This window comes from Grus americana, chromosome 1 (assembly GCF_028858705.1).
Source record: "Grus americana isolate bGruAme1 chromosome 1, bGruAme1.mat, whole genome shotgun sequence".
NCBI lineage: Eukaryota > Metazoa > Chordata > Aves > Gruiformes > Gruidae > Grus > Grus americana.
The window spans coordinates 81,619,725-81,642,130 of NC_072852.1; the positions used below are offsets into that span (position 1 = coordinate 81,619,725).

A 22,406-nucleotide genomic window follows, 5' to 3' on the forward strand; every position below is an offset into this window, starting at 1 on the left:
TTAAAAAAGCAAAACCAAAAAGTCATGAGAATCAGAAAACAAAATGTGCAATTGAATCCTAGTTGATTAAATGCTTAAATGCTGGCAGAATACTAATTACTTTGATGCGTAAAATGTCTCAGCCATCTTTCCACCATTGGTAACATGTTAAATATTTAAACAACTGGTGAAAATAAATGATGTATGAAGAACTCTGATGGACAGACCAGAAAGACAGACTTCTGATAGTTTGCACTACACCATCTCTTGAAGTCATGCAGAAAATGAGAGAAAAATAAGAAAACTGAAATTTCTTCCACTAACAGCCAGAAACATTCCCTCTTGTGTACCAGCTCGCTCAGCTGTCACTTCCTCTGATTCCATGCCAAGAGGCTGTATCTAAACTCCTAAACTCCCAAACCAGCAATTAGAACTTTAACAGTCCTGCTTGGGATGAGACATTTTTCCAATGAGAAACCCTTCTTAAGATAAACACTACTGACAAGGCTAGTTCAAGAACTTTAAAGCAAATGACAGACTAGCAGCGCTGGTGGGTCTACTATTAAAATTGTGAGATTTCATCAAACAGATATAAACACATTAACTACACTTAGTGTGCTTTTGGGGACTTCTGCATGAAAAATATAGGAGGAAAAGCTTATCAGAATGAGCAAAAATTCACGTTCAACCTAGAGACCAGTGACAAGATGAATTCCTGAGGAGTCTGACCAGGGCAAGTCCCTGGATAACAATTTTTGTAAGTGTCCCAGAAGAGGAGATGAAATGCACCACATCAAGTCCACACACGACACCAAACCGGGGGTTCAGTCAATAAACCTGAGAACAGAGCTACTGGCTAGAGGTGCCTGGACAGGCTAAGGAACAGGCCTACAGGAATCTCATAAACCTCAACACGAACAAATGTCAAGTCCTGCACATGGTACGGGGCAGGCCCAAACCCACACAGGATGAAGACTGCCCATATCTTGGACTGCATCCACTGTAGCCCTGCCAGCATGTGAAGGGCAGTGATGGTTCACTTTTGCCAGACTACACCTGGGGTAGTGCACACAGATGGGGCCAGGCCACAGCACAGACATGACAAAGCGGAGGGAACCTGGCGGAGGGCAAAAGCAGCTGGAGGACAACCCTGACCCCGCATGAGTAGGGAGAGGTGCCACTACCCTAAAGGCAGGGGAAGACCTGACCCTACTGCCCACCCTGTGTCCCACTTACCCGAAAGTCCTGTACATCTTCCAGTCACCTCACCTGTTCCCTTTATCTCTTTCTGCCCCTGGGGGTTGCCATTTTGTAAAACATCATATGTCACTTGTTCACGGACTGCCCTGTGATTGGCTGATAGGACCAGCTGCCTCTTCCTGTCTACATCAGAAAGGCATCAGAGCAGGATGCTCCTGCCTATGATATACCTGGAGACTCAATTTTTTTATGTCATACCCCACATGTTTGCATACTTCTCTGTGATGGGATGGTTGCCACTTTTTTTGAAAGTGTCATACCACCCTTTGACTGGCTGCTCATTTCCTTTGGGCCAGGAAGTGCTCATATAAATATATAGTTTAAAAAAGCAAACCTATGTATATACACCATTGTATATACATAGGTTTCTAGATATGGAAATAGATATACATAATATATAGACTATAGAATATAGAATTGTGGTGGGTTGACCTTGGCTGGCTGCCTGACACCCACCCAGCTGCTTGCTCACTCAGTCGCCCTCCTCAACAGGACAAGAGGAGAAAATAAGATGAAAAGGCTCAGAGGTCAAGATAAAGACAGGGAGATCACTTAGCAATTACTGTCATAGGCAAAACAGATCCAACTTGGGGAAAATTAACTTAAATTATTGCCAGTTAAAATAGATTTGGATAGTGAAAAAACAAAGAAAACTAAAACATCTCCCCCTTGCCTTCTTTTCCCAGGCTCAACTCTTCTCCTTCATTCCCAGCTCCTCTGACTCCCTCCCTCACACACGCCCCAAGCAGCACAGAGGGATGGGGATAGTGGGGTTGTGGTCAGTCCCTAACACTTTGTCTTTGTCCCTCCTTCCTCCTCTTCACACTGTTCCCCTGCTCCAGTGTGGCCCTTTCCATGGGCTGCAGTCCTTCAGGGTAAGCCTGCTCCAGTGTCCGCAGGGGAATCTCTGCTCTGCAACATGGAGCACCTCCTCCCCCTCTCACCTTGGCCCTTGCAGGGCTGTTTCGCACACTTCCCCCCACCTCACAGCCTATGCTCGTTTTTTGGCTTTTCCTAAATGAGTTTGCCCAGAGGCACCCCTCCAGTGGCTGAGGGGCTCAGCCATGCCCTGCGGTGGGTGGGTTGGAGCCGGCCGGAACTGGCTGTGTCCAGCTTGGGGCAGCCCCGGCCTCTTCTCACAGGGGCCACCCCAGCAGCCCCCGCTGCTGCCAGTGCCTGGGCACCAAAACCCAATGCAAGAATATACAATATGGAGCATAGAATAGAGAAAATAAATAAATGTATAAAGGAGTTTACAAATAGGCATAATATGTTACTTATTTACTCACAGATGCACTTTATATATATATGTACACACACTATAGAGTATATATATCTGTGTATATATATGCAGATGTCAGGGAGCAGAGAATATGAGGCTACTCCACTGAAGTCAGGCACAGGCAAGGCCATGCCCTAACTCACCAGGTTTCAGATTTGCAATACCGAAGGAGGGCCGAGGTGGTGAGAGCAGCCAGTTCCATCAGCCTCTCGGTGGTTTGCCATACAGGGTGAGTAGGGAGGCAGGCCCAGCATCCATTCAAGAAGCCCAGGCAAGAACTACAAGGGACATGACTGTAACATTGGTCCAAGGTCTGTCCAAGAGACAGGGATTGGTGCAAGACTAGAGACAAAGCTACCTACAACATAGATTCAGGTTTAGCTCTTGCGAAGAACTGCTTGTGCACGGAAAGACCCAGAACACGTTTGCCTCAATTGAAGGGTAGACTGAGCCGATATTCTTTATGCAGCACATTCAAATCATCACTAGAACCGGGGAAAACAGAAGAATGCTAATATCTATGGGCACACAAGGGCCCTTCAGCTTTCCCTTTCCTCTTGTAGGAACACTTCAGATTTTTAGACTGCCTCAGGATCCCCAGGAACACTGAACAGAGGATAATGAACACTGAAAACAATTCTCATTCACACAACTGGTATGCTTGGTCCAGTCACTCACACACTGCAAGTCAACTGCACATACATACTAACACAGGCAAAGAGGGACAGCTGTTTCTCAGCTGCCACACAGACAACAGCTGACCTTGTTCAAGCCTAACATTGGATTTGAAGAGATAAAAAAATCCTGCTTCCATTCATACGGCTCTGGAAGGGCTCTGTCACTATTATCCACAAGTAGAGATTTGAGAAGATTTGGGCCACCATTAGTAACTGAATTTCTCAAGTGGTAGTTAGAGCTTGGCATGTACAACTGTCTTTGAATCAAGTTTGCATTTCTTCAGTATTTACCTATCCTGGTCCACACTATTAAGACTGACCTTTAACATGGATTATCCAAGTTCCTAATCAATTCACCAGTTGGGATTTTTTTAGCAGGACCCATGGACAGTGGGTTATTTCTAGTTCCTTTTGAGCTGAAGGCAGGGGGACAGTATCTGATAGCTGGTTATATAGCTGCTCCATTTGATATCTGCTGTTATGCATTCTTGCACTTAAATGGTATAATCTGATTAATATGGAAGTATTTCAATAAGTTTTTGAAAAAATTCTTTCCTTGTGCACTTCAAGAGGCTCTAAAAGGCCTATGTGTAACATAGTTATAATTCATGTATGAGTATAATTGTAATTCATATTAAAAGATACAAGATATAGGATACAAATACAGAATTTCTAAAATAGTAGCAACCATAAGTGTACTATCATCAAGCGTTTGTAACTGCAAAGCTGGAGGAATATTAATTGCAATCTAGGAATTATTTGAACCCCAGTCAGAGAGGCACAATGCAAATTTCAAATAATACAATAAAGCTATGCTGGTGGAAGTCACTGGACTTGTCTATAGCACCTCGTGGAGATTACTGAAGAAGTTTTCAAGACAATACCAACAACACCAGCACTGTGGTGGAACCATCCATGTTCAGGCTTTTCATATAGCATAAATGAAATAGAATTCTCTCAATACAGCTCAATATCTGAAGTAATTATTAGCTCTTAGGGAACACTTTATGATTTGATCTGGTGCAATGTTCTGCCAATAGGGCTATACTACTTTTTAGTCCCAAACTAGGCGCTGCGTACAGTGTATCTATACATGGAAGTGTTAGATACCAACTCAGCTGTCATTAACTCAGACTATTCAGTGCTGCTCTCCACTGTATGGTGTTGAAACTCCCTCTTTCATCTCTATGAATACCAGGATTTTTCATTTACTCTTCTATTCTCTAGATTCTCAGCAAAACACATTAGGAAAGCCACACAATTAATACATGCTTTGTAAACTCAGAAGAAAAAGGGAGTTGAAAATTGTCAGAATAGGAGCTTTAAAATCTAAAAGTCAAAGCATGATAAAAGAGAAACTGAAGCAACTGAGTTTCTTACCAGAAAGGTTAGGTTAAAAAAAAAAAAAAAGAAAGAAAAGAATAAAATCCCCATCTTTTTAATGTGGTTGTTTCTTGAAACGAACATAGGGTCCAAATTCAGCATATGACCCCTTCTAATAAAATTGGAGAATCATTCATTACATGAAGCAAAACTACACACTTTTGTAGACTAAAGAATGAGTCTTTAGTTCAATATCAAGCAGCTAAGTTAGCACATTTATATTTAACATTTCAGTGTTTCCCAAGGCATTTGAGCATGGCCAGGAGGTTGAGGGCAGAGACCCCTCTCCTTTGCTCAGCACTAGTGAGGCTGTGGTGGGAGGGCTGGGCCCTAGTGTGGGCTCCCCAGCGCCTGCAGGCAGGGACACCAGGGAGTGACTCTGGCAGAGGGTCCCCAGGATGGGGCCAGGCCTGGAGCACATGACCTGCATGGGGAGGCCAACAGCACTTCCCATGGTGCAGGAGCAACCTTTCTCTCTGGCAAGGAAAATGGCCCACAGGAACAGTCCCAAGGAGAGCAGCCCTCAGTCCATCAGCCCCCTGCCTTTCCATAGTGGGACAACCTCCACTCCACAACCTTGCTTTGGGTAGAACCAGATATTTCCCTCCCCTCGGGGTGGACACCAAACCACTGCATCCTGGTGTCACCAGCAATCCCCTTGAAGCCATTTTGAGGCTGTTACAAGAAGGGCCTACAGTGGTGGTGGGAGACTGCCGCAGGAATCTTGGTGTCCCTCCCTGCTCAGCAAGGGTTTCAGGAAGCTATGAGTCAGATGGGGTGACTGTGGGAGAGGAGAAAGGACACACAGAGGAGGAGCAGCAAGGTGGGGAAAACCACAAGGGACAAACAAGCTTGCCTCTTCCAAGCTGCAGCAGCCCTGCAGCCCATCCAAGACAACTCACCCCAAGACAAACTGATGGTTTTGGATGGACTGGAGGGGTAACCACTGCCATAACGTGTCACCATGACTGAGGTCCCCCCAAGAAGAGGAAGCAACAGATGACCCAGCAAGATGGCCATCACCTCTCCTCCCCACCAGCGTGGGCTCAGTTCCCTAAGGAAACTCACCATGGCTCAGTCAGTATCTACCTGTGCAGCAGTGGCAAAGGCTCTTGTCCACGGCCAGAACTGGGACAGGGATGTCACCTGGATGACAGCTATTGCTCCTATTTCTCTTGTATCCCTTTAGGGGTTATTCTGGGGGGACAGTGCACCTGGCACAGACCTTGGACATTCACTGGAAACCATCATCATCTCACCTGACCTTCCTTCCCCACCACCTCTCCATTTCTCTCCATCACTTAATGACAACACAATTTCTTTAGCGTCCTCACCCTGCATAAGTTTGACACCTATTTGCACTGTAAAAAAGTTCTCTACCAATTATTTATTGTTACAGTATAATTACTGTGTAGTTGCTGAAGAGCTAGTCAAAGTACACATACTTTATAGTTACTGTTTTCTATAAAGTGGAAAACCAAATCTGCACAGGACAACTCTGTGTGATGCTTATCTCAGGAATTCGTGTGATTAGATTCTGTTCTTAGTTTATTTTTAACTATTTCTGTCAGCTACAGGTGTGAAAGTTATTTATTTGAACTCTTAGTCTCCCTTCAAACCTTGTTTAAGTGATGGGTAGCAAATGGTACATCTCTAATTTGCTGAAACAGTAGCTACCTTGGTGAGAGGGTTTACACTGGCAGCCAAGGCACTTCATGTGTAAGTTTAGTTACTATAAAAACAATTACAGCTGTGGGCTTCTTGTAAATCAGTACTGTGAAACAAAAGGGAAAAAGATCATCTAGATACATCTATTTTTAAAATTCTTTCAGTGATGAGCTTGAAAAAATAATGGCTCCTCTCTGTTTATTCTGAACTGTGAGCTCTGCTGAGATAAGAACGACAAGCCACTGCTGGGTATGTTGTTTCAGATATTAGTGTAAAGTAGATTCTCAGATGCTTTCAGGTAAGTGTGGTACCATGATATTGTAAGATGATAACTAAAAAGAAAATAGCACTAATTCTTATAAGTTTGGGGGTTCTACAGAAGTAAAGGACTAACGAGTCTAAATTATTTGATTAGCAAAACTTAGGGATTCAGAAACCAAACCCTTGAAAATCAGACATACAATTCCACTATGCATGCTACAGGAAACAATAATAAATACCATTCTTTCCAGTTTTGTAAATCATAATTTACAAGGAATTAGACAGAATGCTGGTGTTTATTATAATGCTTAAAGTTAATTCTCTATCGTACTTTTTTGTTTTCATCACCTTAATAAACATTTTAAATTATTTTCATATCTACCTGTTTTGTTTCAGTACAAGTCAAAATTTAGGATTTAAAACATTACTCCTATCTAACACAAAACAGAAAATGGTGTTCCTTTTGTCTTTAAAACAAAAAATATAATGGGAATATAATAGAAAAGGAACTCTATAAATTGAGTAAAGTCCATGTGAAGGATGATTTTACCATGCCATGTAACAGAGGAATGATTAAGAAAAGTGTTCTCAAACTGTAATGTTTGTGAGCCCTTCTTGCAGGTAGCTGTTATTTCCAGTGTTCAGCTGCTGCTACAAGTCACAGTAAATATGTGGTCAATTCCCAGTCCAACTTGTCTGGAGCTGCCAATGGACTCAGTTATCAGCACCCTGCTCTGCCCACTCTACTTGGGTGCTGAGGATTAAAACAGGCGTCTTGATGGTGAGGACACTGTCCCTGCTCATGGCGGGGTCAGCCTCTGTTCCTGGTTCGCTCCCTCTCATGGAGTAGCCCTGACCTTGCTGCACCCAGACAAACCCATAGGAAAGAGCAGCAGAAAGAAATTGTTATGCGGAGTCAGAGGAATAAATGAGGAAAAACACATTTATCATGCTTACTGAAAATTAAAATCTGATTTCTCTGAGTCTGTCATATTCAGGAAGCTGTTTCGCCATTTTTGATGGTCTTAAAGAAAAATGTGTTTGTGGTGGGCATCTTAATGATTTCTAGTTCTTCATTAATGGCAAATACCTGGGGCTGAAATGTCTTCAGAAAAAATAAGAGTGAAAAGTAAAAGAGATCCAGGTAACACATCTTAAGGCTATCAGCGCTTCTAGCACAGGACAGATCTTAGCCACGATCTCATGATTTCCTAGTTACAAAGCCCATCACTCAATCCTGCTACTTCTTTCACCTCAACATACACATATTGCTGACCATATTACTCAGTAGTTTTACTTCCAGCCCAAAATGTTTCTCTCTTTGAAAATGGTGGTATGTTATAGGGGGTAGAGAGATCTGTCCAAGTGGTAATAAAACTGCTATCTTGCTTTCATGAGCCACTGCACTGACCAAAGATAAGCCAGCCAGCAGAGGGGGCAAAAGTCCCACTTTCTTCATGTAAGCACTGTTACTGGAGAGCAATATTCCAAAAAAAAGAAAATCAGAGCAAAGCATTGAGAACAAGAGACTGAAACACAAGCCAGCCTTTGTCAAATGAAAAAGAGCAAGTTGATAAGGAGTTTACAGCACAAGTGTATTGCCAGTGGCCAATACTAGAACAGTCTAGTCATGGGGATATGCAAATCTTTAGGCTTTCCTTAACACAGTAGAACTGCTTTCCATGTAAAGAAAATACAGATATAACATTAAGGTACCCATGGTTATCAGATTCTCCTTTTCTTATTACGTTTAATACAAGAGGAATACATTAGTACACAGAAGCCTTCATAGGCACTGAGTACCCCACTCGGTTAGATGCTGTGCTCCATCAGACAGTTTCTTCACCTAGACAAGCTTTTACTTCCAATTAGCAATCCCAATGATGGGTAAATGGAAAAAGACACAAAGAGGTGAACAGACTTGTCCATATATTAGGTCAGTGTTAAAAGCATAGAACTTGGATCTCTTAAAACACAGACCATCATCCAGTCAATAGTTACGGGAACACAGGAACTTGGCCAGTCCCCGAAATAACTACAGATAACCACATCAAACAACTCAAGCATACACTTACCAAGCACTCCTTGCAACTAGTCAGTCTGTTTGTTCTCATCTTTCTTATGAGACTGCTATTCCATTCCTACCATTGTTACAGATCTTATTTCTAGGCAAAATGCATGTATAAAGGTATGAAGCTTCCTCTGAGTACACACAGCCCGTTCATTTCTTCCAGATCCCTGCCATTTCAGCCACCTCTTTTCAAAATGCCTTTGCCTGCTTTTGCTGTCATCACTAGTAATAAATAAAAAGTAGGGGGTAATTCACATTCTAAGTATTGTCTGTGAAATTACTGCAGATGACAGTGCACTTTACACCTTTTCTCCTTTTCCATTCTAGGTTAAGCAAAGAGAAGAACTGGATATTCTTGCAGGTGGTATCACTACATCTTCAACTACATCTCCTATTAGGCCTCAGAAAAAGTAACCAAATTTGTAAGCCTCAAAAAAAGGGATAAATCAAGACAAAGGTGATACAAAGTGCAGGGATGTATGTGCATAAGGATGTATAAGGGAGGACGATTGGTGCCATTTATTTACTAAGGGACCTAGAACTGTCCACAGGCTGCTAGTGGAGCCTGCAAGTTTTCTAACTTCCAGCTAATTGTTGCTTATCTCTCCTTCTCCTCTCCCACCCCACCTCCCAATTTACACTCATTAACACCATTCGAAGGACCCTTTAAATTCAGTTAATTCATGGCACTATATATTCTGGCCAGTGAGTGTCACTCCTTCCCAGTGAATAACAGACATCACTTTGCTAGCACAGGATAGGCTGGCTATTCTGTGATAAAGTATCATATGCTCATATAAAACACATTTATTTGAAATGTAGAATTACTGCTGATCACTTTGGTCATAAAAGATCAAGATTTGCTTTTTGCAAGAGGGGAAGGGTTAGCTTCAGAGCACCTGGATATATTTCAGTTGCAATAATCTCCTTTCCCAAATCCACATCGTAATGTAAAACCCTCCCGGTAATGTCAAGCAGAGAGTTTTTCTCTTTGTACACTACGCTTATTAACAACTTCAAGCACTGAAGCGCCCACATCTAATGACCATGTTTGTCACTTCTGCCAACTGCATGACACAACACAACGATACCTACACAGCATATGAAAGTTAAAGCTATTGGTGAAGACACAGCTGAGACTGGCATTCAGAGCAAGGCAGGCAAGGATGGTATCAGCTCTGAGGAGTACCAGACTACCATACTGTGTTATTCCAAGATAACTTAAAGCAGGGATGAATGGGCTAGAGACTCTTGACCTTTATTCCAAAAGATGAGAAATTATTACAGCCTGTTTATTGGAACCTGGAAGAATAACATGCCTGGCACAGAAAGAGTTTGATGTCAGAAAGCCTGATACTCAGACTGAATGCCAGAAAGCACAAGGAGAATTTAGCAACTAACATCATGACGGGGAAATGAGTGGTTTCTTTGTCCAATTGATAAAAAGTCATGCTAAGCTGTGGCAAAAGCACAAGAACCATAAGCATGAGGGCAGCTCACGAGATGGGTACGGACTAAGTTGCAGTGAGGACAAAGTCAAAGATAACTGCAAACTAATCAGTGAGTAAGGAAATCAAGTTCCCTACAATACCCAATAGCAAGAACAGCAACAACAACAAACCCACAAAACCAAAAGTAAGCAAGCTCAGTTCAAAGGCAGTTCACCTGGTCAACTAACATGCCATGAACTGGTAGTAAAGGTGTTCCAGCAGTCTCTAATCACAGCAAAGCTCTAGCACAGAGACAAGAGGTTTAGAAGACTATACAATAATTTGTATGGAATTAGAGACACGTGCCGTAGGAGGGGAGAGCAAGTATCAGTCTGTTGCATGGCTCAGCAGCAAACTGCAGTGGCAGCATTCTTGCAAGTAGTTTGTCACCAGAGAAAGCTATGTTTTATAAAAACAAAGTTCTCTTCTTATTGAGCCCACCTTGGCTGAAAGATACATCTAGCAAGCGTGCTCAGTTGTAAATCCTAAAACCATGTCAGTGATTTTTCCGTTTAATCCATATTATTTTCCAGCAAGACAATTTATATGGGGAGAAAAAAAAAAGTGTTAGTAGACATTAAAACTGCTAATAATTAGCCAGACAATTGTCAGGGACCCTGTGGCCCTCAGATCATCCCAGTCCCCAAGGAGATGCCCAATGCATCCAGGCATTGGGGCTGGGACTGCCCTGGCTGCCCCCCATCCTTCCCTGCTCGCTGGCTGGTGTGGTGTGATGCACTCTGGCCCTGGGGAGCCCCCAACACTCCCAGTCTCCAGCCCTTAGGGAGCCACCAGCCCCCCCCCCCCCCCCCCAAGCCCTAACAGCACCCAGTCTTCCCTAGCCAGGCAGGGAAGGACTAACTGCTCTTACTGATCTCCTTGCTGCACTCTAACATTGTGTTATCGCTTCCATGTGAAGCTTTCAAATTGCACTGAAATGCGCACTTCTGTAGAATTGTTTTTAAATCCACTGTCCTATCCTGAAGCCTTTCGGTGCAACATAAAACTGTGTTTACTGAACGCTGACCTGCTGTTTCACACTGCAGCTGCTTTTTATTACACCAAAGGTGAATTGAGTTTTCCTAAGTGAGTAACAACAAAATGCTACAAAAGTCAAGGCATGACTTGGAGTTGATCATGTCCTCCCAGTTCCAAAATTTCTCTTCGATTAATGAAGAACATCTTCCTAGGTTGCCTGGTAGAATCTATACTCCTAGATACCAGAATGTACAAATCATTTTTCACAGCTGTGATTTTACCATAATGTAGGTTAGTTTAACGTTTTCCTTGCTGAACAGCTGTTTTAATTGTTGACTATATCAACTGTACTGGCACCTAAGGATTTAGTATTTAAAAAAAAAAAAATAATCTGAAGAGTATATGGAACCCTTTCTAATAAAAAAACCCCAAACAAACCCCACAAAAAACCACCATGCACATACAGGAGAGAAAAGCCCTACAAATAAAAAAGTTAGCAAAATTACTTAGTAATTACTTATGGAAGCCTTTATAAAAATACTGCTTCTTTAGCTACTACTGGATTGAGGCATTTCTAAAATAGGTAGTAGCCAACATCAGGAATGTATTTCCCTTCACACATAAAACCTAACTAAGCGACTGCAGCAGATCTACCCCTTGAGCTGAATTAGGGGACCTATGGCCAGCACATCACCCAGACCGTGAAAGATCATTTTGCTTCCTGATGTATTAGTGAGAGAAAGCACAAATCCCATTATCTGACCCAGTTTTGCCAGTACTGAATGGCTGCTAGCATGTGACTATTCATTCAAAATAAGAACATTTTGGGGAGTGTGAGACAGACGAATATGTTAGAAATCAAGCCTGACTTAAGATTCTAAGAAATTAAGGGTAGGGGTCAGATTGAAGAACACAGCTGGGGACTATTCAGATCTCAGTTCATTCATTATGATGAGAAAAAAAGGCAAAAAGGAAAAGAAGAGATACGCCAGTTTTAGTCTTTGTAACCTGTTTAAGATGGTCTTCTTATATACAAGAATTTCCATTCAGAACTATTATTTGATGCTTTTTACATCATTCTAAGCATGTAATATACACTTGGTCAAAGGGCTGGAGTGCTATATTTTCCTCCATATAAAAGGAGAGTAATTCCACAAACTCTGGCAAAATGGAGGATTACAGGGGGAAGCTAATGTGTAAAATGGCCATGGCAAAATAAAATCTCTGATTGAAGTGCCTCAAGCTGTCGATTGGGGTTTTGCTTGTTTGATATTTTCTTGTGCTTCTGTCGTCTTGTTTTGATGATAAGGATTCTTTTCTGTTCACGGTGTGTTTTCTCATCTAATTTCCTTCCACAGTTTTTTCAGCTAAGATGACTGAATTTTAGACAGCGAATTCTGGACACCATTTTAGATGTCAAACAGGAGACAACAGGAACCTGCTTTGCAGGTAACACCTGCAGCTTGCTTTAATTTCTGTTATAACCATAAATGGTCATTACTTCTAAAAATTAAGACTATAGAATAAATTATTAAACTTAATATTACCAATATTAACACACCTTTATATCTTTAACTTTTTATTGGGACTAAAAATCATAAAGATTTATCAACATTTGGAGGGTTCTTTATCTGTCTTTATTTTTGAGTTTTTAGACTTGAAACAGTGAAAGTTACAAAAATATATAATTAAATTTAAATAACTGTCCTGTTAATATAATATCAAATCTAGGAATCAGTACACTAAGACAGACATAGAACAGATTCAGATTTTTGTCTTGAATATCAAGATAAAATAAACATATGAATCCCAAAATAGAACCATTGAAAGTGTTATTAGTTGTAACCAATTAACTACATTCATATAGATCAAAATAAAGTTAAGCTTCTTACTAGCAAAGGCATCTTGAGAAGCAGATGGTGCTTATTGCTTTCTGTATCCAAAAGTCAATTTTCGTGCTCATGAGAGTTCATACTCAAATTAAATGCTGTGTATTTTTACATACCATAAAAGAGAGAAGTGAGAATTACCTGTTGACTTCCTGATATGATAAAAGAAATACAAGAATTAAAATGTCTTTTGCCTGTATGTTGCAATGACTATTTCAGAAGCTGTAAAACATGCTGATTCCGTGACAGCAGAATTTGCTCCTGACTTCAGCTCTGCTCCGTAGCCTCCCACTTGAAAACATAATCTTAAAAATAATACACTGCATGTTGCCATTGTCCATCTGAATCTACAGAGAACCTGAAACAATGGAAAGGATGTCAGGGCTCTTGAGGGCACCAACAGGCTCTAATTGCCCTGAGATCCATGAAGATCAACCCAGTACATTAGGTCTTCCTGCTAATGTCTCATCATGCACTTCCTACCAGCAACCCACTCCTGGCCCACAGTCATAGTACAAGGGCAGCCAGAATATCATGTGAAGCAGATTTTGATTACTCGACTACTTTGTGGAAAGCTTCAGTACCTCATCAACTGGCAGGGCTATGGACCACAGTAACATTCCTGGGAACTGGTGGATAACATGCATGAAGCTAAACCAAGAGCTTTCTACAAGTCACCCTCCAAAACCAGACTTTTGCACAGTGCAGGGACACACCTTGACAAGAACAGGGCTGCTCTTAGGGCTCTGAGTGCATTGACAGGCTGTATGTGCTCTGGTCAGCCTTTTGGTACACTCAGTGCCCTGGCAGCATGGGGGATTACTTCCCAAGCTCACCTCAGGGCACGTCTACACAAAGGTTGCTAGAGCTGAAACACATACTCCCAAGCTAGTTTTGAACTGGCTAGTCTGGGAACTGCTGATGGCAGACTGTCTCAGCACAGGTTAGCTGCCTAAAATGCTACATGTGCTTCCTAGTCCGCTGTGGTAGCAGTTTAACTAGTTTAAAGTGAGCACACGTATGCTGCCATGTCCTGGAGTAACGTGTCATCAGCGAGAAGCTCAGGAAACCTGCAGTCCAAAAGCTGTGCTATCTTGTCAGATGTTAAACAAAGCAGCATTTCTGCTCTCAACTTCTCTTTACACCTACCATCTCCCTCCACATCTGCTGCTGCTAACTGCCTGCAGCTGTATCCTACTCTGTATCTTCCCTAGCACTACCTAACCAGCACATTTCTTGCACTCTATATTCCCTGTGCTGTCCCACAGAACCATACAAAAATAATCCCTAACTGTATGAAAATGAACAGCAACCATGCCATTTTTGCAGCTGCGTTCCACGGTCCTTTGTACGTGGAACAAATCACTCTGCAGTGACAAAAAACTGTATTTTATTGTCCATTACATTTCAGGTATCACCAGGCAATACAGTACATTCCATTCTTTTGGTGAATAACATGAAGAAAAAAATTGTTCAGTAGGCATATACAGAATTAATTATTACACAGAAGATCCAGAACACAGAAACTTTCTCTAGTGTGTATAATACCAGTAGAAAGCTGGGATAGTAGTAGTCTTTCCAGTACTATCTATCAGCTGAAAGCGGTGAACAAACCAAGACTTTCAGTTCTACTGCTCAGGCATGCACTCAACACGTGATAGTTTTCTATTGACTTCCTCCAGGCTCTGTGACAGTCTTATACACCCAGTTTTGAGTCCCAGAAGATAGGTTACTCCAAATGCAAGAGGTGCCTCGAACCAAGGTCTTCCCAATACCAAGAGTTCCTTTTTGATCAAAACTCCCCAAAATGCAGGAAACCTCACTCACTAGCAATGCTTTACATTTCAAACACAGCTGTTCTTCCTTTTTCCAAGTAATCCCAAACAGATGACATAGACCTGAGACAATCTTGCTGTACAGTCTGTGGGCTACTGCAACCTGTCATCTCCATGAGGACAGAAAAGCCTGCTGAAGTGAGTGGGAATGGCAAGTACCTGATTACTACTCCAACATGAAAGCAGATCTTCCCATTCTTTACTTGAAATGTTTAGACATTAAACTTGAAACAGATAAATTTCTGGTATTATCAGCCAGATAATTCCTGGTATTATCAGATAGACTGAAGATGGCAAAAGCAACAGGAACATTTTAAGGTAGGTATAAAAACATACAAAAACCAAAACGATACTGTTCCAGGCAGTTGTCTTACAGTATAGAATTTCCCTTTCACTTAACACAGGTAGCCCTTGATGGGTGGACACAACCTCAGTGTGAAGAAGCTGGGTGAGCAAGTGATATGACAAATGCACTGAAAACAAGTACAAACAAAGGTTGGGTCCTGCCTGCCCTCCAAGTAAATCCATACCCATAGGAACAAACAATCCTTGTGCACCTTTTTCTCTAATACAGTGGAATGGAATTTCCTTCTCCCTCTGATATCTTTAAACCAGCAGTCAGCACATACTGCCTTTATGTCTTTTTAAGGTTACTATCTCTGTCATTGAGAGCCGTGTCTGGAGCCACGCACCAGAATTCAAGTTAGTTTTGAGAAGCCTAACCTTAAAGATTAATGCCTTAATCGCCAACTGGTCTGCAGAATCCAACAAGCTACAGCTCTGTTGCCTCTTAGACAATCAGGAAACCTCCTTGTGGATTGCTCCTAAAGCCTCTGGGATGCTAAACATAGCTCTAACCAATGACCTTTTTAAACATACTGTACAAAAAACCTTGGGTGAGCTCCATATTCCTTATAAAAAGCAAGACAACAGTCAAATACATGGTACCACATACAAACCTTTAGCAAGACTCACCACTAAATATCATTGGTTCATCTTTAAGTCTCACTTCATGTTTCGGTTTGAGAGACAAGCTGCTCCTCAAAATGCAATAGCAAAGTCTACCAGTGTTAACTTGTCAACAAATGACTACCAGGTCCTGGAGCTCCCTAAATATTTCTGATTAGATTTCTGGGATACTTATAGGTAGGGTAAGTGGACAGGTGTGAGCTTAATATTGTTGGCTTGGGGTGAAAGTACTTAAAGCTTTGTCATGTGCAAATTTCCCTTTGCCCACCAGCTGCCAGTTTGCTTTCTCTGGTTCCCTGCTAGCTGTACTCTCTCCTGCAATGGGCAGTTCTCTGTGCTGCAAAGGGGTGAAACCAGGTTGTGATTGTTTACTTGGTTGCAAGTAGTTATTTACATCAACAGAGAACACTCTCACTTGTTGGCATCTGTTAAGTGCCTAAAGGGAAGCAGCTGATAAGGAGGAGACACAAATAATTACCAGCTAGTAGAGCTGGTCTACTCTTTCCTATCCTAGAAGAACTGAGGTGCTGCTTTTTGTAGTCCTCTTTGAGCCTTCCTGTGATTCCTAAGGATGTCAAGACATAGTTTTGGATATTGCTTCAGCAAATACTGTTTTCCTTTTCTACCATATAGCTGCTAAAAATAGAGAAGTATTTCCTCTCAAAAAACCTGGCTTTCCTTTCCTTCAATTTTTTACTTTTCTGAAGATAGAAACTTACCCCAAATCACCTATTTGCAGACTTTTCCTCCCTCTCTCTATAAAAAAAGAAAAAAGGAAAAAAAAAGTTTTACTTATTGGAAGAAAGAGGATAATCTGAGAATTTCTCATATGGATTTGGATTCTCACTTAACACAGTTCACACCAACAGAAGATGGAGGTGGTATCCTTTCCCAAGAGAGGACTTGCTAATGTACACTAAATTTTAGTATTTCTTGATTTCTCCTAAATTCCTTAAGCCTCATGCATACAAAAAATACAACTGCTTTTTCATCAGTGTTTTTTAAATCATCGTCCTTAAATCATGTGTTAACAAATTTAAATAGGCAGTACTGGACAATTGGCCAACCGGGGTTAAAGGCTGCAAATGAGTACCTCTCTCTGTCCTGATCTTCCTAAACATTGCTTCATTTTGGAGAGTAGATAGTGCAACTGTAAACACATTTTTGTTGTTATTGTAGCCAGGGACAATTAATTGGCTATGAGCATGCTCTACTGAAGCCTACAAATGCTTAGAACTAGTAGGTTAACTACAACACTGAGAGCAAAATGATGTGAAGTACTTTATCAAGGATGAACTCTTTCAAGGTCGTGCTATAACAATCTCATTTTCCATGGAAGACAAGCCTAATGAAAGCTCTTACAGGAGAAGTATTAATCATTCCTACTTTTAAGTTTTGCATGAAATAATGCCATTTCTAGCAAAGACTATATGTGCATGTGGGGTTTTTTTGTGTTTATATACTGCAGATAAGTGCACTTGAAGTGTTAATATATGAGATGCTTGTGGGAATGTTATCTCTTGAACAACAAAAAAGGGATGGGTGACGAGGGGACAAACTTATAAACTGGTAGACAGAGATATATTCCTTGGCAACCAAATACAAAATAGCAGCTTTGTGGCCTTTTGGGCTTGCCAAACTTAATTGACTCTGCAACAACAAAAATTATTATAGAAAAGCTATTGAAACCTATGTGCTGTAGCATTTAGATGCCTTGATCATGGGTCACAGATGTTTTTAACACAACCAGACATGTCTTTCCCCTGCTGTACTCCTTCCTCAAAACTGAGTTGCTGTGACTTCATGATATGAAAGCCCTTCAGCTAGATAATTGCAAATGGCTTATATATGTCTCCAGTTTAAATTATATCCAAATACTACTTTTTTTTTAAATTTCTTAGACTTTTTTTTTTTAATCCTAGCTACTGTTTGCTCCAAGATGTGGAGCCAAAATATTTTGTTCTACTTATACACTAGGACAGAAGATATACAGTTGCTTCAGCTGGAGTTAAATTACAAGAAAAAGAGATTGGATTGCGGGTAATATGTCCAAGTAAATCTATGTGTAACTCCACCCATTGGAGCTTCAGCTTTTTTCTTGATGATAGACTATGGAATTGTACAGTGGAGACTGACAGCTTTAAGGCAGCCTGTTGTTAGGGAGATAAATGAGTTTAGCCAACAGAAAGTTCTTTGAGGGGCTCCAGAGGCATAGGCTGCTTTTTATTTTAAGTGGTTATTCTGTGGCAGGAAAATTAAGGAGAGCATTTCCATTTTTTCATGCTATAAAAGTGCAAGATATTCTCATTCCTGAGCGCATGAAGCACTTCACTTTCTTGTAAATGAGATTATACTGTCTTATGTTGAATAGCCATGTGCTTCTATAAAACATTCCTGCTTGTCTGAATAAAACCTGGTGCTTACATATTTTTGTTATCCAAAGGAGTTTCTGACTAAGTCATAACAAGAAGTTTGTCCATGTGCCTTTGTAGGCAAGTTTTGATGTCCCTCAGTTCTCTCATAGACCTATTTCCGGGTTCCTGAGGCTTGATGTTTTGTCAAAAGGACTTGTGCTTATACATATGTGATCATACACAAATTAGAGTTGGTTGGAAATTTTGGTAAAGGAACATTTTTTTTTCTGTTAAAAATACCAGTATGTTAAAATTAGAAAGTAGTCTGGGGATGTGTTGGTTTTAGGAGAACTGGAGAAGGAGATCAGACAGGTTTTAATGGAAACTTGCCTAGCTTTGGACTCTACTAACAGGCAGCCTGCCTGGCAGGGAGTTTGGGCATATCTGAGACTATTTTGCCTCAGAATAAAATATTTTCAGAGATTTTAAGCCTTCAACTAAAGGAAAATTCCACCTATAACATGAATATACTGAAGATATCTGTTTTCAGTTTTTTCTTCAGCTCATTCTAGGTTGCATCCAGAAATGCCTGGTAGCCCAATTGCATGTAACATGAATGTCTCCAGCTGGCTCCAATCAGAAGTAACTAGCTAATATTTCTACAACACCCAGAATCAAGCTTCCATTTTGATTCTGTATCACTAAGACCTTCTAGAAGAGACTTAATCAGTTCTTTAGACATTGACAGAAACAGTTCATCACCATGACTTCATGATCGGTGTTCATGATTCTGATACATTTATCATTGACCTTGACTGTGAGACACAAAAAAAAAAAAAAAAAAAATCAGTAGGTTTCGATATGTGATCTATGACACATCTCCACAGGGACAGGAAATTACTACCACCATTTACAAAGTAACACCAACCTCTTTGTAGTACTCACATTAATTAATGGTTAAGTTCAGAATCAAAAAAGGGAAATAAATGCATCGAATGATGCTGTGCAAATATATCCAGTAATAAGTTAACGTCAGCTTGATTATCATGAAGACATCTGAAACACTTTCCTTCTTGAGTTTGATACCATGTGGAGTCCACAAGTTAACGAGCAATTGTAATGTTAACATCAAGTAATATCTTTTTATTTTGCCAGTTTCTGTAAGAACAGAGCATTTTTCCACAAAAGCATAGCCAAATTCCATCAATAGCACCATATGAACGCCACACTACAGGATTTGTTTTCACTATAGAAACAAATGGTTTCACTATAGAAACAACATTAGCCTGTGGGGACATTAATGCATATTCATTGAACGGTCTATTACAAAACTGAGCTTCTAGAATAGGATGGATTGAATTTCTTACATAAATGATGGAAAAAGTCATCAATAATTTCAAAAAATGAAAATAAAACTTATGTAGCCTGTGGCTTTGTGCCTTGTGGTTAGGTTATTCTGTGCCTAAAGCAAAGTACACTCAGATCAAAGCTCTTCCTTAGGAAATTTTGTAACATCTCTCTCCTGAAAAGACTTCTTGGTGCCAAACAATCTAATCGGGCTCAAAGTGAAGTGTTTTCATCTTTGGGGTTACTAATTTCTCTCTCCTCTACCCAAATGCTTATTTTAAGAAAATGTGAAGAAAATTAATATCTCTGACATGTCTCATTCTCTGTCAATATTAGTTGAAGCTTGCCAACTGGCTCAGAAGTTTTTGGTAAGGCACTTTCAGACAGACACGCTCAGACAGTGTGGTTGCATAAACCACGTTTCCTTAGGAAGAGAGGCTAAAAATTTGTAAGTGTCCCCATGTATTTTTAGAACAGCCCAATCTTGGGACTTTACTTAATAATTCTGCTTAATATTCACCGCCATTAACAACTTAAGCTGTTCCACCATATCACTCAGTTGAACATGCAACCCTAAGCAGTAAGAGGAACATTCCACTTTAACAAAATTAATACTTCTTGACTTTCTTTCCTTTAATACTGCGCATCTTTTCGTACCTGAAGTTTATCATCATTGACAAGACATCAGCTTAGTACCTCTCTGTAGCTAATATATACATGAAAAGTAGCTACTGTAGTTCTAAATTGGAAAACCTGTCAGTTCAATTTCTGCATAAAATATCCAAATAACTAACTGTTATGCTGACAAGAAACACCCTGAACCCAATAATAATAAGCAATCCTAACTTATCCTTATGAAAGTACATCATGTCCAGACCTAAGCTGTGACATCGAGGTCAAAACCAGACTCTCAAAACAGTCATATGCTTATAATTCCTCTAAACTTACAATCACATCATTGGAAAAAGCAAAATATCTGCTTGCATTCTAGAGATAATTGTGGGAAGGAAAGAAATGGGAATTTGACAGTCCCTTTGAGATAAACAGTTATAAATAATGGGCTATAGGCTCCATTTACAGATAAAAACAGAAGCAGGAGAACACTATGCTAACTTACTTGCTATATATATATATATATGTAGTTTCACTGAGAGCTGTTACACTCAAAGAACCAAAAGATATGCAGGCAAGTGCCCCACAGTCATTGAAAGGAACCACTAGACCCTTATATTTTTGCCTTTTAATGTTCTTTACATATCAGCAGCAATTGTATGCCAAAAAAAAAAAAAATTATCAGCCAGAATGGTGGCTCCTAACTTCTTCAATTGCATTAACAGAAAACGACTACAGCATTTCTTACATGAAGTTGAGAGAAGTAAAAAAAAAAAAAAAAAGAGAAAGCAAAGTTTGAAGAGAAACAATAATAACAGAAAATTGCAATTTTTAATTTTTCCCAATAATCTGAACTTTCTTCTTTTTGTATTACTCATGGTGACACAGCCTTTGGTACACAGAATCTTTTCTAAAGGAAAAAACTCTTAGCTGGCCAGCCACCATTTTACAAACGTGTTCTCGATCTTCTGTACTTTCCCCCCAGAGTTTTAAGTTAGCAACATTATTGATATTATTGATATTGATTTGTAAGGAGCATGCACTTTTAAATTACTCATCAGTAATTCCTTCAATGAGTTATTTTCAACAAGCTGCCAGGAACAAGGATGTGTATGTGCACATGTGCCTGTATGAAGAAGCTGTGGGAGTCAGTACAAAGGAGGAGAGGTGTAACAAAGCAAACTTAGGGCATGTTTTTATAGGCAACTGAGCCAACACCACAGTTCTCCAATGGCAAAAAGGAGGGCTCTCCCTCATCCCATTCCAGTCTTGGTCAACTGGTTAGTACTGGTTCCAGTACCATCAGACCATTTGCTGACATGCTATAACTCCTTAAAGTATCAAAAGCCACTCACTTTCTTGCTGGGCTAGATTTCTGCCATTACAAAGAGCTGACTTAGGAGGGCTACAACTAGTGCCAGAAGCAGCAGGAGAAATGTGGGGCCAGGAGAGAAGAAGGGAAGGTGAGAGAGGGAACCTTACCCTTTGGGTATTGGTAAACTATTATGCTAGCTCTTGTGAAATCATGCTGTAGGCAGTGCATCCTCCTTATCTTTGCCATGCAGTCAGAGACAGACACCATACCCTAAGAGTGATTCAGAGGAATAGCCATTATTCTCTCTGAGTCACCATTTGGAGGAGTTGTTTCCCCATAAATCATAAGGGACCCTAGAGAGCAGACTTTGTTGCTAGGCAAACCTCTGCATTTGTGAGATGTTTTGCAGTCATACCAGGTGGTCTGCAGTACTTGTTGGATGATTTGCAGTGTTATTTTACAATTATTCCATACAATTTTATATGAAATTTAACAGGTGATTATGATCCACTAGGACCACTAAGAGAACAATAGCGGATGGTACTTGAAGATGCTGAATGTTTATTACTAACCTCACAGAAGACCATCCACTTTTTCCTGCTGGGCTAGGTTTCTGCTGGCTTAATAAGTTGAACTGGCTCAGTGATCCAAGGATATCCAAGGACAAATAGAGCTGGCAGGAGCAAGCTGAGTGGATGAAGTGGATAAGTGGAGCAGAACTGGAGGTGGTCTGTTAGCAATGGGCTGTTAGATCAGCTCACCCCATCCCATGGGAAGCTATGGGATATAAAGATTGTTCTAACTTTTAAATGAGAACAAGGTCTAACACTCATTTAACAAGTGGCCAAACCAGCATAAAGTAACCTGTAACAGCTGCAAGTTCTCACTTAAACTTTCGCAGTGTTACACGACAAGAAAGTGGCAGGCCTGAGAACACAATCTAAGAGTCCCTCTCATGGGCCTCCTTCTTGCCTCAGTCTTGCCTCCCTTTTCAACCAGCCTGTGGTTTCTCTACTGACTGCCAGCAAGCCTTCCA

At 40.6% G+C, this 22,406-nt stretch overlaps 1 protein-coding gene across 8 annotated transcripts in view; it reads right to left on the reverse strand.

Annotated features, from left to right (window-relative positions):
- The window catches only part of LOC129215548 (potassium voltage-gated channel subfamily KQT member 1-like), a 537,892-nt gene that overhangs the window by 509,062 nt on the left and 6,424 nt on the right, over positions 1–22,406 (reverse strand). The gene's annotated exons all lie outside the window — the stretch shown is intronic.